The sequence below is a fragment of the Sitophilus oryzae genome, unplaced genomic scaffold (assembly GCF_002938485.1).
Source record: "Sitophilus oryzae breed Bouriz unplaced genomic scaffold, Soryzae_2.0 scaffold_1420_pilon_pilon, whole genome shotgun sequence".
Taxonomy (NCBI): domain Eukaryota; kingdom Metazoa; phylum Arthropoda; class Insecta; order Coleoptera; family Curculionidae; genus Sitophilus; species Sitophilus oryzae.
Window position 1 is genome coordinate 65477 of NW_022146083.1, and position 13381 is coordinate 78857.

Below are 13381 nucleotides of genomic sequence, written 5' to 3' on the forward strand. Positions count from 1 at the left end.
AAAACGACGGCGATTTTTTTGTCTTCAAAAAGATATAAAAACATAACACAAAAATTAAAATATAGATTTTTAAATAACATAAACAAAAATGAAACAACGACGTTTATTAGTTAATTTTCTATAAACTATAAAAAAAAATTCTAAACTATCAAAAAAACTATAAAAACTATAAACTATAAATAAAACTACAAAACAAAATCAAATTTTCTAGTACGCTGTTTGGAAAACCTATCAATAACAGTATCAACATCTATTTCAATATCTTTATGGATATTGATTAGAGTTAGCCCCACTAATCTGTCCTGGCCAATAAGAACACTTTGTGTGCTTTTAATTAGGTCGAACATATTATAAACGATAAATCAACATAATTAAAAGCATACAAAGTGTTCTTATATGTCGGATTTTAATTTAAAAAAATCCTTTCATAGTCAATGACTATTTCAATTCTCGTATCTCGTCAAGCGTCAGGGGGGGGGTACTGTCCCCCAGTACCCCCCCCTTATCTACGCCCTTGCCAGAGCGCGTAAATAAGTTTCACTTCAAAAATGGAATTAGTACGTATAGTCGAATTTTTCCAAAAATCTTCCAAAAAGTATTTTGAATGAGTGGACTCTTTGGATGTAGGTACATCAAAATTCGCTTTACCAAAAACAAAATATAATTTTAATTTATATACAAGATATATTCCTAATAATTAAAGATAAGAGCGTAACAATTTTGGAAAATTTTGTTAAAAAACAAACATTTAATATCTTTAAGTGTTTCTTATCACATTACTGTCTGATAACAGACTATTACATTGTTTTATGCAATTAAAGAACACGATTGTCGAGATAAATCAAGCATGGCACCAGAACCATAGTTGGCATTTACACAATTTTGACATAAAAAAAGAATCACCGGTACACATGTTTTTTTTTTTGAAAAATATTCGTATGCACGGTCCCTGATGAATTTATCGATAAATTTTTAGCCATTAAAATATGTTATACTTATAGAATCACTGAATTTGAATCACTAAAAATACTTGGAACAAAATTATAATAAATCGAAAGATTATTAAAACTTTAACATCCTGTAACTAAGAAAAAAAACCAAAATCGGACCGCATGTTTTCTGAAACACACTGTATAAGGTCGCGGTGATTAACTTCTTCTCACTCATACAATCTATACCTTTAAAAATGTTGATGAACTTTTTTCAGTTTAGTTTTGCTATGGAGTTTTTTTATTTGTATTTTAGTACGTGCATTTTTACATTTATTTATGTATCAAGGGAACTATAAGGGTGTTAATATTACTGAGAGCAAAGTTTCTGGGCTATAGACCGAGGGACAATAATTGTCTGAGATTATTAACACTTTATAATTCCGTAATCTATACTAATACATAAAGTATTTGTCAAGGATTTGTCAAAGACCTTGTCAGTTCGCAATATTATCTAAATACCAACATATCTATTCTGTTGGTGACTCTCTGGTATCCGTGCCTTGTAGTGCTGGCAAGATCGGTAGTATTTATTTGACTTGTAATATATTAGTAACTCTTTTTATTTCTTGTTTTTGATTATACATAGTGAACTTATTAAGTAACTGCTAGAGTTTAGTCTACGCAACAAATTTTGTTTTTTTATTAACTATCATTATTCCCACGCACAAGCTCTCAAGCTTATGTGGGATAATTTTGAAAACATGTTTGTAGTTTATTATAATAATTGTACATGTTTATAAATAAATAAATAAATAAAAAAAATCCTTAAGTGACTGACTCAATACTCAACGTAAGAAGCTCAGTTTTGGCATACAGGTTGATTCTAGGGTGTAGAGGTTCGATAAGAAGGGATTTTTCGAAATTCCATTTCCAAGGGGGTGAAACCACCCCTCAAATATTACAATATTTTTTATTTAAAAAACGGTCAAGTTTCCGAAAAAACGCTTAAACACGTATATTTTATTTTGTTTTCTTACATATTTTAAGTTTTTTTTTAAAAATGTATACAGGGTGTTTCGAAAAATCTGGTCATTGATTAATCACGATCCTGCTTAAAGCGCTTGACGTAAAAAGCTGATTTTTGGAAAACAGATTGACTTTAGGGTGTAGAGGTTCGATAAGAAGGGATTTTTCGACACTTGAATTCTAAGGGGGTGAAACTATCCCTCAAATATTAAAATATTTTTATTTTAAAACCGGTGAGTTTTTCGGAAAAACTCTTAAACACGTATATTTTATTTTGTTGTTTTACATATTTTAAGATTTTTTATAAATTTATACAGGGCGTTTAATAAAATATGACCATTGAGTAATCACGATTCTGCTTAAACTGCTTGACGTTTAAAGCTGATTTTTGGCAAACGGATTGACTGTGGGGTGTAGAGGTTCGATAAGGAGGGGTTTCTCGAATCTCGAATTTCAAGAGGGTGAAACACCCCTCGAATATTACAATATTTGTTATTTAAAAAACGGTTAGTCTTTCGGAAAAACGCTTGGACAAGCAAAATTTATTTGGTTTTTCTACATATTTTGAAATTTTTTAAAAAATCATACAGGGTGTTCCAAAAAAAGTCGTTGCGCTAGTAATATATAAAATCCTTAAGTGACTGACTCACTGATTAATCACGATCCTGCTCAAACCGCTCAACGTAAGAAGCTCAATTTTGGCATACAAGTTGATTCTAGGGTGTAGACGTTCGATAAGAAGGGATTTTTCAAAATTCCAGTTCCAAGGGGGTAAAACCATCAAATATTACAATATTTTTTATTTAAAAAACAGTCAAGTTCCCGAAAAAACGCTTAAACACGTATATTTTATTTTGTTTTTTACATATTTTAAGATTTTTTAAAAATGTATACAAAGTGTTTCGAAAAATCTGGTCATTGATTAATCACGATCCTGCTTAAAGGGCTTGATGTAAAAAGCTGATTTTTGAAAAACGATTTGACTTTAGGGTGTAGAGGTTCGTTAAGAAGGGATTTTTAGAAACTCGAATTCTAAGAGGGTGAAACTATCCCTCAAATATTAGAATATTTTTTATTTAAAACCCGGTGAGTTTTTCGGAAAACTCTTAAACACGTATATTTTATTTTATTGTTCGACATATTTTAAGAGTTTTTAAAAATGTATGCACGGTGTTAAAGCTTATTTTCGACAAACGGATTTTTCGAAAGTCAAATTCCAACGTAGATGAAACTACCCCTCAAATATTACCAAGTTATATGTATAATAAAATCGCCATATTGTTTTTTCTCATGCTGACATGATTGTCTGAGACTACGCCACTGTATTCTACGTAAAAAGTCCTACAAGAATCAGTTTTCACCTTCTCGATATCTTTCACAATAACGGAGATACGGGGGCTGTCCCAAATTGCAAAATTTTCAAAAAGACCCTGTAGCTTAGAAATGAAGAGGGCTATGAAAATTTTGTTGACAGCATCTTCCGTTTGACAAAAAAGTTGCTTGTCAAACGGTTTGTGCAAACCGCACCCTTCTATCTTCACGAATAACGGAGATACCGTATGATTTCAACTAAAATGGGACACCCTGTACATTGTCTATACAATATTAAAAAATAAACACGCAGTAGACAATTATGCTTGAGATAAGTGTCAATTGGGTTCAGTATTGTAGATAGATAAAACAATCTGTAATGATTAATGTTACAAAATGAGTTTGAAATTTTCATTAATAGCAGTACCAAGCAATACGTTAGACGTTCTCGGCATCTTCCACGCGCTAGTTTAGTTTGTTTATGTTTCAATTCCTTTTGGTCTATCAGAAATTCATAGTGATTTATTGTGAGTGAAGTCCTATTAGGATTTTTATTTTAGTGCGAGAAAATTCAGAAGAAAAAAACTTAGTAAAAATTCAGTAAGTAAATTATTTTTTTGTATTGAGTTTTGCAAATTTTTATAGACCTATATCTGGTATACGGTGTAATAAAATAAAAAAAGACGTCATAGTAGGTATGAAAGTGTATCATTTTTATTGGGGAACTTTCCCATATAGCACGTCCAAATAAAATTACGTTTCTACAAGGGAGACACATGAGAAATAACATATGTTAAAGTGAACCTAAGTGTTCATCTACTTCTAACATATACATAGATAGAATTGTGTGATACAGTGTTTACTAGTTGCATACCGTATGCACTCAAGATTCTAAAGAGTTTTGTGTAACGTAACAAATAATTATTAAAATGATGAAATCTGACGTCGGTATATGAGACACACAATGTATAAGTCATATGTATGTGTGATACTTCGTATCATAGTTGTGCCTATAGTACACACCTTGTAAAAATGTGACGTACACACATAATATAAATATCTATATAGACACTTTGTAATAGTGTACTGTTGTGTCTAAATTCTAGCATGAAATGAAGGTGTGCGCATGCGCGGATAGCCTCAGCGTAGATACACCGACCAAGTGTATCTTATGTGTCCCTCTCCTTTCTCCTTTCTAGGAGTGGTATGTGTTAGCAGCCATTATTGTTTTATCATTCGGAAGCTCTATATAAATGTTCTGTTTGTGTGTAGTTTAAAAGAGATTTTAAGGTAAGTACAAGTTTTTAATTATCTTGTTACATCTTCCTAAGAGTATTATTAATATTATATCAGCGACTCTTCCCTTACTCGATAACCCAATTTACCAAATTTTGACTCCAATGAATGAAAACTCCAAATATTCTCGTATAATGATAAAGAGGTTAGCTGAGTTAGCTCTGCAATATCATTTTTTTTTAATTTGGAAATAATAAAAATCTAAATGGACCAGAGAAAGAAAGATTTAAACGCTTCAAAGAACTTCTTAAACTGATATTCGGTAAGTTATTGATGGATCGATATACAGATATGTTTAATATTCAATAATCAGTTTCATATAAAATTTAAGGGTGAGATTGTTAATCTGCAAATAAAATACTACAAAGTCCAACAGACTGCTCGATGAATGAGTATGCTAATAAACCAACTGCTTGGAGGGAAAAGAGGAGAAAAAAATGACTAAACGAGGTCCACTAAATCGTGGCGATATACCAGTGTTTACCATTTTAGTATGTTGTTATACTAGGATATTTTTAATACATTTTGATACAAATTCTGTTCTTTTACGGTGTTTTCTTACTTCTGGTTTCTGCAGTGTAAATAATTATTATTATTGTGTTATTTGCGCTATTACGTTCCATGATATAAAGAAATATAATATGTAATTTTATTTTTTAACCACTTAATCCATTTTATGGAAGAAAAATGGTACATTTAATACAAAACAAAAATGGAACAATTTTAAGGCTACTTCTCTTGAACTTACGATCGAGATACAGTATTGGCCAAAAGTGGATGAACCAATACCAATAATTGCGAAGAAAATCAGATTTGAGGTGTTAAATATCAAAATTATTTTATGTACCTCTGTATGTTAAAAGTTTAATACATTCTCACCAAAATACTACAAACAAATATAAATTCTTCTGTTAGTCTTATCATTTATAGATAGGAATTGGCAAATATTGCTTTTTGTCTTGGACAAAATAGATGAACCAAATATTTTTAAAATCGTTAGTTTCATTTGTTCTGCTTTTATGAACAATTGCGATTTAAAAACATTTGAGCTCTTGTGATATATCATGCCACGTGGAATTAACTTGTCTGCAAATCTTAAGTTGCGAGTAGTGAATGCTTTTAAGGATGGTTTGAAGTAATCGGAAATCGCTAAGCAATTACGCCTAGAAAATCAGCGGTACATTATATTTTAAAGAGATATAATGAGAGAGGAGATGTCTCTATAAAAAGAAAACCAGGACGACCTAAAAAAGTTGGTCCCAATATGATAAAAGCCATAAAACGAATTTCTTCACAAGATCCATTTTTGCCGTCAACGAAGATAAAAGCAAAACTTGAAGAAATGGGCTATCCACCAGTGAGTACAAGGACGATCCGACGTAAATTAGTTGACCAGAAGTTGTTTTCCCGAAGACCCGCAAAGAAACCACTGCTATCAAAAAAAAAATTGAAGGCCCGATTAGCATTTGCCAAGGAATATCAAAACTGGACTGTAGCACAATGTAAGAAAGTTTGTTTTAGTGATGAATCAAAGTTTAATTTGGTGTCATCAGATGGAATTCAACATGTAAGAAGACCTCCCAACACACGATTGCTACCAAAGTACACGCGACCCACTGTAAAACATGGTGGGGGCTCAATCATGGTATGGGGGTGTTTTTCTGGGTATGGGATGGGGCCTCTCCATAAAATTGAGGGCATAATGGATCGGTTTGGCTACAGAGACATTTTACAAAACCTTTAGTGCCTTATTTGGAGGAAAAATGTCAGTTGTACACTACTTCCAACATGATAACGACCCTAAACATGCCTCACAATTGGTTAAAAGGTTTTTGGAAGATGAAATGGTGACTGTTCTCAAATGGCCATCGCAATCCCCAGACCTGAATCCAATAAAAAATTTATGGGAAATTTTGGATCAACACATTAGGACCAAATTCTACAAAAATAAGCAAGAATTATTTGCAGCTTTGGAAGAGTCTTGGAAAAATATCGATTTTTCTATAATTGAAAATCTTCTGGGATCTATGCCTAAGCGATGTTTGAAAGTAATTAAGAATATGGGTTATTACACTAAGTACTAGTAAATTATAAGTTAATTTTTCAGTTTTTGTTAACATAAGATTTTTTTTTATTAAATATATATTTTGTTCATCTACTTTTGTCCAATAGTTTTTTCAATTTAAATTTTTTGCTACCTTATTAAAGCACATTTTAAAAAAAACAATGCTATTTATTTTTATAGCACTGACACTAGACTTCAAGTAAATATAGCTCAAATTTTAATTGTAAACATATTAGGAAAAACCCATTATTTTAACAAAGTTCATCCACTTATGGCCAATATTGTACTTTTGGAAAATACAAAGTTTTGCATTCCTAATTTTCGTTCTAAAAAGATATAATTGGTATCATTGGATAAATATTTCTTAAAAAGAACGAAAAGTTAGGCATCAAAACTTGTATTATTTCCTAAATTCGTTCATAAGAAGTAGTTTCATCTAGCACAAGATGTATATACGAAGCAAAATACATACGTATACACGCGGTAGTCACAACTGCAATGTGTAAACCGAGTTTAAACGTAATACACAAGCACTGTGTATCCTACGGCATACTGTGTATCCCTTACTTTGTGTATACGTAAATGCTATACTGTGGCTACATTGTGAGGCGGACGTTTAACCTTTGTGCATACGTGTTGAACTGCAATGTGTAAACGTAATATTTACATCGGGGGAATTGTGTCACGCTGTGTCTACATCTAGTAATGTAAACACATCGTAAATGTGATTTGATGTGCTATGTGGGTTGGTGTATGCCTATCTCTTAAAACGTTTTGGCGAAAATGCATAATTTTCAGTTTTTTATCTTTAGAATAGCTGAAACCAGTCACATGAAATCACGTTTGTGTTTTTCATTCAGAAAAATGTCTATTTCTAAACATAGACACTAGACACGCAAAAAAACTTCTTGTGGAAGTGTACCATTTTCATTTATTGATAAAATATTGTAAAACATAGCAAGATTTGAGCTGCACTCGGCAATTGGAATACGCAGGCAAACGCACTCGGCAGTTTTTCTTAATGTTGGCGAGATAGAAGCACTTTTTTAAGTTAGATTAATGTCCAAATGAATTGTAATTATAAGTGATCACTCTGTATGTATGCAGGAAAGATGTTTTCAAGGCCGCAAACTCGGAGAGCCATTACTAATTAGTGTGTTATTATTATGAAATGAAAATAAATAAACACGATGTTACTGTCAAGGACATATATTATTATTGTACGTATTTTGAACTGATTTGGTACTAAGTAGTTTTTTATTTTTCAATTTAAATAACGCTTTATTGTAAAAAAAGCCAAAATAGCTTCATAGACAAGGCATTTACAAAACAAACAAAAGTACAAAAAATATACAAAAAGTATATTATACAATACAAATCATACAATTCAAAAAAAATTACGTCATTAAAATTACAAATAGAACATACATGAACATTGCAGAACACAAAAAGGCGTATCAATAACCTTTGCCAAATGCGGAAAAGAACGAAAGCGACTTGATATTCAAAGGCAGATGATTGGACATTTTTTTGGCATTGTACAGGGTGGACCATTTTGGTTGTTTCTATAGGGTATCTAGGAAACCGTGAGAAATATTCAAATTTTGATACTGCAGTCTCGGGTTCTTCTTTTGAAAAAATTATAATGGCGCAAACGGATCGTGGCTATCTTCATCGGTTTCGAAGCTACAGGGGGATTCTCAAATCTTGTACTTTTTGAAAATGTTCGATAGTTTGTTTATTTCAGCAACCACGGAAAAATAAATTATACATTCTTAAGCCACTTTTCTGTGTAGAATGCAGTGGCGTAGTCAGACTTTTTTCCAAAAAATATTTTTTGAGATATTAACTATACTTATGTTTTTTTAAATAGAACCCCCTGTATATTTTTAAATTTCCTTATTCAGCTTGGCATGGGCTTCTCGAAAATATATAACACTCTATATTTATTTTCACTATTAACCTCAATATTTCAAATTTTTCTTAAAATATCCACTTAGTGGATAGTAGGCCGCGCCGAGGAACAAAGTAAACGGTTGTCATGGTGATCGGAACATACCTTTGATGGATGCGGGACATTTCATTTCAACAGATTGAAGTGCGTGTAATTTAAATAATAAAAAAATTAGTATGATGAAAAATGAATATTGATTTTCTTCATCTTCTTTCTGATAATATTTTGGAACGGGGTTTTTGAAAAGATCCAAAATTGATTAAACTGTCTTCTAACCTTTTAAAAATGGCTGGGTAACCTAGGTTGGTAGGTTGAGGCATAGGAGATTGGAATTGCACCAAGATCTAATGATGCCTAAGTCACTGGATATAGTATTATATAGTGCCGTAACATCTGGGCCACTCCAAGTGAAACTAGTATCGTCCGCAATAAGAGGCAGATTTTACCGCTAATGTCTAAAATAGATTTGCAATGTAGTTGATAAACACAAGAAACAAAATAGGGCCAGGTACTGAACCCTGAAGGACACCACATTCTTTAGGCTTACAAGGACGATTTTATTGCCTTAAAATGAAAAAAAAAAACTGGAATTAATTCGTGTAAATATCTTAATTAGTTTAAAATAATTGTTTCTTATATGTTTATCTTGCTTATATCAATACCAAAGAAATGTTTATAAATAGGTAGTATATGATGTTATAGCAGTCGATAATAACTCTAGAACTTTAATATCCGGTTTAAAATTGAATATTCCGTTCCAGAAAAATCCATTTTTGGAAACGATTTGAGTTATAGCAAGTGTCTTTTAAAAACGTAGTCTATCCATATAAATTATCTATTTTTAAAGTTACATGCGGCCTTGCAATATTGTTATCATTTTTAGATTAAGCTTAAAATCTTATCTTTATTTTAGTAAATTCGAACTTTGTATTTTGTATGCGACTGCGAAAAATATTAATTTCTTTAAAAAGCCGTGTGTACAGGGTGTCCCACTATGAATAGCTCTCGGCTGTATCTCGGAAAGTATTAGTCGTAGGGCTTGCGGAAAAAATATTTATAACTAAAGAGATCATGAAAAATTGCTGGAAATTATTTTGAAGCTTGTAAAACGGCCGCTAGAGGGCAAAACTGCTATGGAAAATTAGAAAATAGAATTTTTACACATTTTGCCTAGATAATGGGTAATATCAATAATAGCTTCATAATATTCAGTAAATTTTGGATTTTTTTGTCAGAACCATTTTCCTCTATCTGCTAAAATAAAGTGGTGGGGGAAGGGTAGAGCTGGCTTTATTTAAATATTAATAACTCCGGACTGGATGATCAGAATCCAACAAACGAGGGTTCGTTTAAAAGAGCGTTCCTTAACCTATTTTATACCATAAAAATAATAACAATAAGTTTTTGAATGTAGACGCTAGGGGGCGCTGTCTTACAATTTAACAAACATTGCGCGTTTTTTCAAAAAAATTAAATACAATAGAATGTAATTTTAGCTGATAGTAAAGAGTAGTAAAAGCTTAAAAAGTCAGCGAAAACCGCATCTTGATATCTTCTTTCAAACCGAAGATATTAGCAAAATTATAATAAATACCATAAAATAAGCCCTTAATTACCTACCTAATTTTTATAACACGGTATCAGTAGCCCTCTTGAATATGCCAATTGTAATAAAAAAATAAGATAGAAACAATTGGTTTATCTTAAACTAAGAATACCATAATACCAGATGTATTAATATCTAATAATTAAGATGTTAATAACAGTGAACAAGAAACGATGGCTCAGTGAAGTTATAGTATAGGCTTTGGAAAAAAGTTGCTTTTGATCTTCTTCTTCTTCTTTTAGAAGGCGTATAGCCTGTTTAGTGCCGGTTTCCTCCTCGTCTAAGCAACTCTTGCGAGGTTGACTGCCAACTGTCTTGCCAACGTTCAGGTGGTCGTCCAGTAGGTCTTCTGCCATGGGGTACGTTGTTGCGAATTATTATGGCCATTCTGTCGGGGCCCATTCTATTGACATGCTGGTTCCATTCTCTTCTCTGCCTTATCCATCTGACAACGTCGTTTGTTTGGCACTTTTCTCTTATGTCTACATTTCTCTGTCTGTCCCTCAATGTGTATCCAGTTATCATTCTTAAGGTCTTCATTTCAGTAGTTCGTAGGATTTTCTTTGCTACTGATGTTTCAGCTCTGATTTCCGCACCATATGTCATCACTGGGCGTATGCAGGTTTTGTATATTCTTGACTTACATTCTGTACTCAAATGTTTGTTTTTTCATATGGGATATTCAAGATGTCCTGATATTGCGGCAGTTTTATTGGTTTGTTTCCTTACTTCTTCTTCCAGGAATCCTGAGCTTGTAATTTTGCATCCGAGGTATTCGAATGACATTATCTGATCAATAGTTTTGTTTTTTATTACCAATTTGCACCGTAGAGGCTCCTTTGTAATGGTCATGCATTTGGTCTTATTTGTGGAAATTTGCATGTTAAGTTTTTCTGTCTGTCTGTTAAAAGCTTGTAGCATTCTTTGGAGGTCGTCCTCTGACTCTGCAATAAGTACTGCGTCATCGGCATATTTGTGCATTCCCATTCGATATCCTGATCCAGTATTCTTGACGGTTTTTATTACTTGATCCATGATTGTGTTGAATAACAGAGGGCTGAGACTGTCGCTTTGGCGAATACCAGTTGTAGATCGAAGATGCTGCGTTAGTAGGGGTAGAAGGCCGATTCACCATCAGGAGCAGGAGCAGAGCGCACTGCGCATGCGCGTAAATCAGCTAGGAACATGTAAAATACGCTAATAAACAAGAATAAACAGGTTTGGTTTGGTTTGAACAGCTTTAAAACAGAAATAAACAGGTATGAACAAAAAATGAACAGGTCTGTTGTTTTAAGCTAAAAAGCGGTTCAAAGCTGATCAAAAGCTGTTCAAACCAAACCAAACCTGTTTATTCTTGTTTATTAGCGTATTTTACATGTTCCTAGCTGATTTACGCGCATGCGCAGTGCGCTCTGCTACTGCTCCTGATGGTGAATCGGTCTTCTACCCCTACTTGCGTTAAGGTAAAGCTTGTTCTTATTTGGGTTGTTGTGTTTGTGTTTAAGTCCTTGATAAGTTCTGTGAGTTCTTTCGAGACATTACTGCTTTCCAAGATGGTGATGATGTCTTTTAGTTGGACTCTATCAAAGGCCTTTGTTAAATCTATAAAACATAGATAGGCTGGAGAGTTATATTCTAAGGATTTTTCAACTAGTTGCCTGAGTATGAATAGTGCATCGGTAGTTGATCGGTTTCATCGGAATCCTTGTTGTTCCTCGCTTATTGGCACTATTGAGGAGATTTTGTCCGCAATGATCTTAGTCAGAAGTTTTAGCGAGGTGCTCAGTAATGTTATTCCTCTATAGTTTGCTGGGTCTGTTTTATCTCCCTTTTTAAAAATGCTTTTGATCTAATAGTATAAACTTAAAATTATTATTAGATCAACATTTTGATAGTCTCAGCAACGTTTTTTTATCTTTTAATTGATTTTCATTTTGTATACAAGGGGTCCAAAAGTACAATGAATTGCTTCGAGAATAGTACGATACTGCTTAAGGTTGTGCTCTACTTGACTTTAGATCAAAAAATAAATATTTTCAAACTTTCTTTCTCATTTTTTTAAAATATTTTTAGCACATAATTGTTCACAGCAATTTCATTTTATTCCAATATCAACTGATGCCATTAAATAAACTGAAAAATTAAATCTAAATTATTAATTCAAGCTAAAAAAGAACAGTAAATATTAAATTTCGTTTAATATTTTTAGAAAACTAATCCATATTATGTTATCTTGTGTGCTATTATTAGAAAATTTCAGGGAAATCTATATAAAATATGTTTTTTGGACTATGACTATAAAATTTAATGAAACATGGTTTAATAAAAAGCCTGTTACTAGAATTTTTGTATTTAATGTATGTTTTTATACGAAATTTCGTTTAATATAACAACTGCGGGAATAATTACCTTAAATTAAAGTGATTTTTTAGCTTAACGTGATGTCACTGCAGCTTAAAATTGCCAGAATAAAACTTCGAATATTACCAAGCGTTATGGCGCATGAATATAAAGACTCATTAAAATACTATTTATACCAGTTTTCTTAAATTTTGTACAAGCGTTATGCAGAATCTATACTAATAATGTGTTATCTGTGCTAATATATGAAATCTTTAAGTGACTGACATACTGATTAATCACGATCCTGCCCAAACCACTCAACGTAAGAAGCTCAATTTTGGCATACAGGTTGATTCTAGGGTGTAGAGGTTCGATAAGAAGGGATTTTTCGAAATTCCAGTTCCACGAGGGTGAAACCACCCCTCAAATATTACAATATTTTTTATTTAAAAAACGGTTAGTCTTTCGGGAAAACGCTTGGACAAGCATAATTTATTTGGTTTTTTTACAGATTTTGAAATTTTTTAAAAATCATACAGGGTGTTCCAAGAAGTTGGGTAATTTCTTAACCACGATTCTGCTTAAACTGCTTGACGTAAAAAGCTTATTTTTGGCAAACGGATTTTTCGAAAGTCAAACTCCAACGAGATGAAACTACCCCTCAAATATTACCAAGTTATATAATAATATCGCCACACATTATCCAGCTTGTATGTTAATGGAAATTCTTGCTTTGCTTTATCTTCACCATTACAAATGATTAATTCGACGCGAACGAAGTCGCGGGTACACGCTAGTCAATAGATATAGCTAAAAATATCAGCTTGTCTAACGATGTGGTTACACTA

General features: G+C 32.4%; 1 protein-coding gene across 1 annotated transcript in view; it reads left to right on the forward strand.

The window, feature by feature from the left end:
- Positions 1-3665: 3665 nt before the first annotated feature.
- Positions 3666-13381, forward strand: part of LOC115876212 — a 105861-nt gene continuing 96145 nt past the window's right edge. Inside the window, exon 1 of the mRNA XM_030891911.1 lies at positions 3666-3869. The gene's annotated coding sequence lies outside the window, so the exon portion shown is untranslated. The remainder of the gene's footprint in view (positions 3870-13381) is intronic.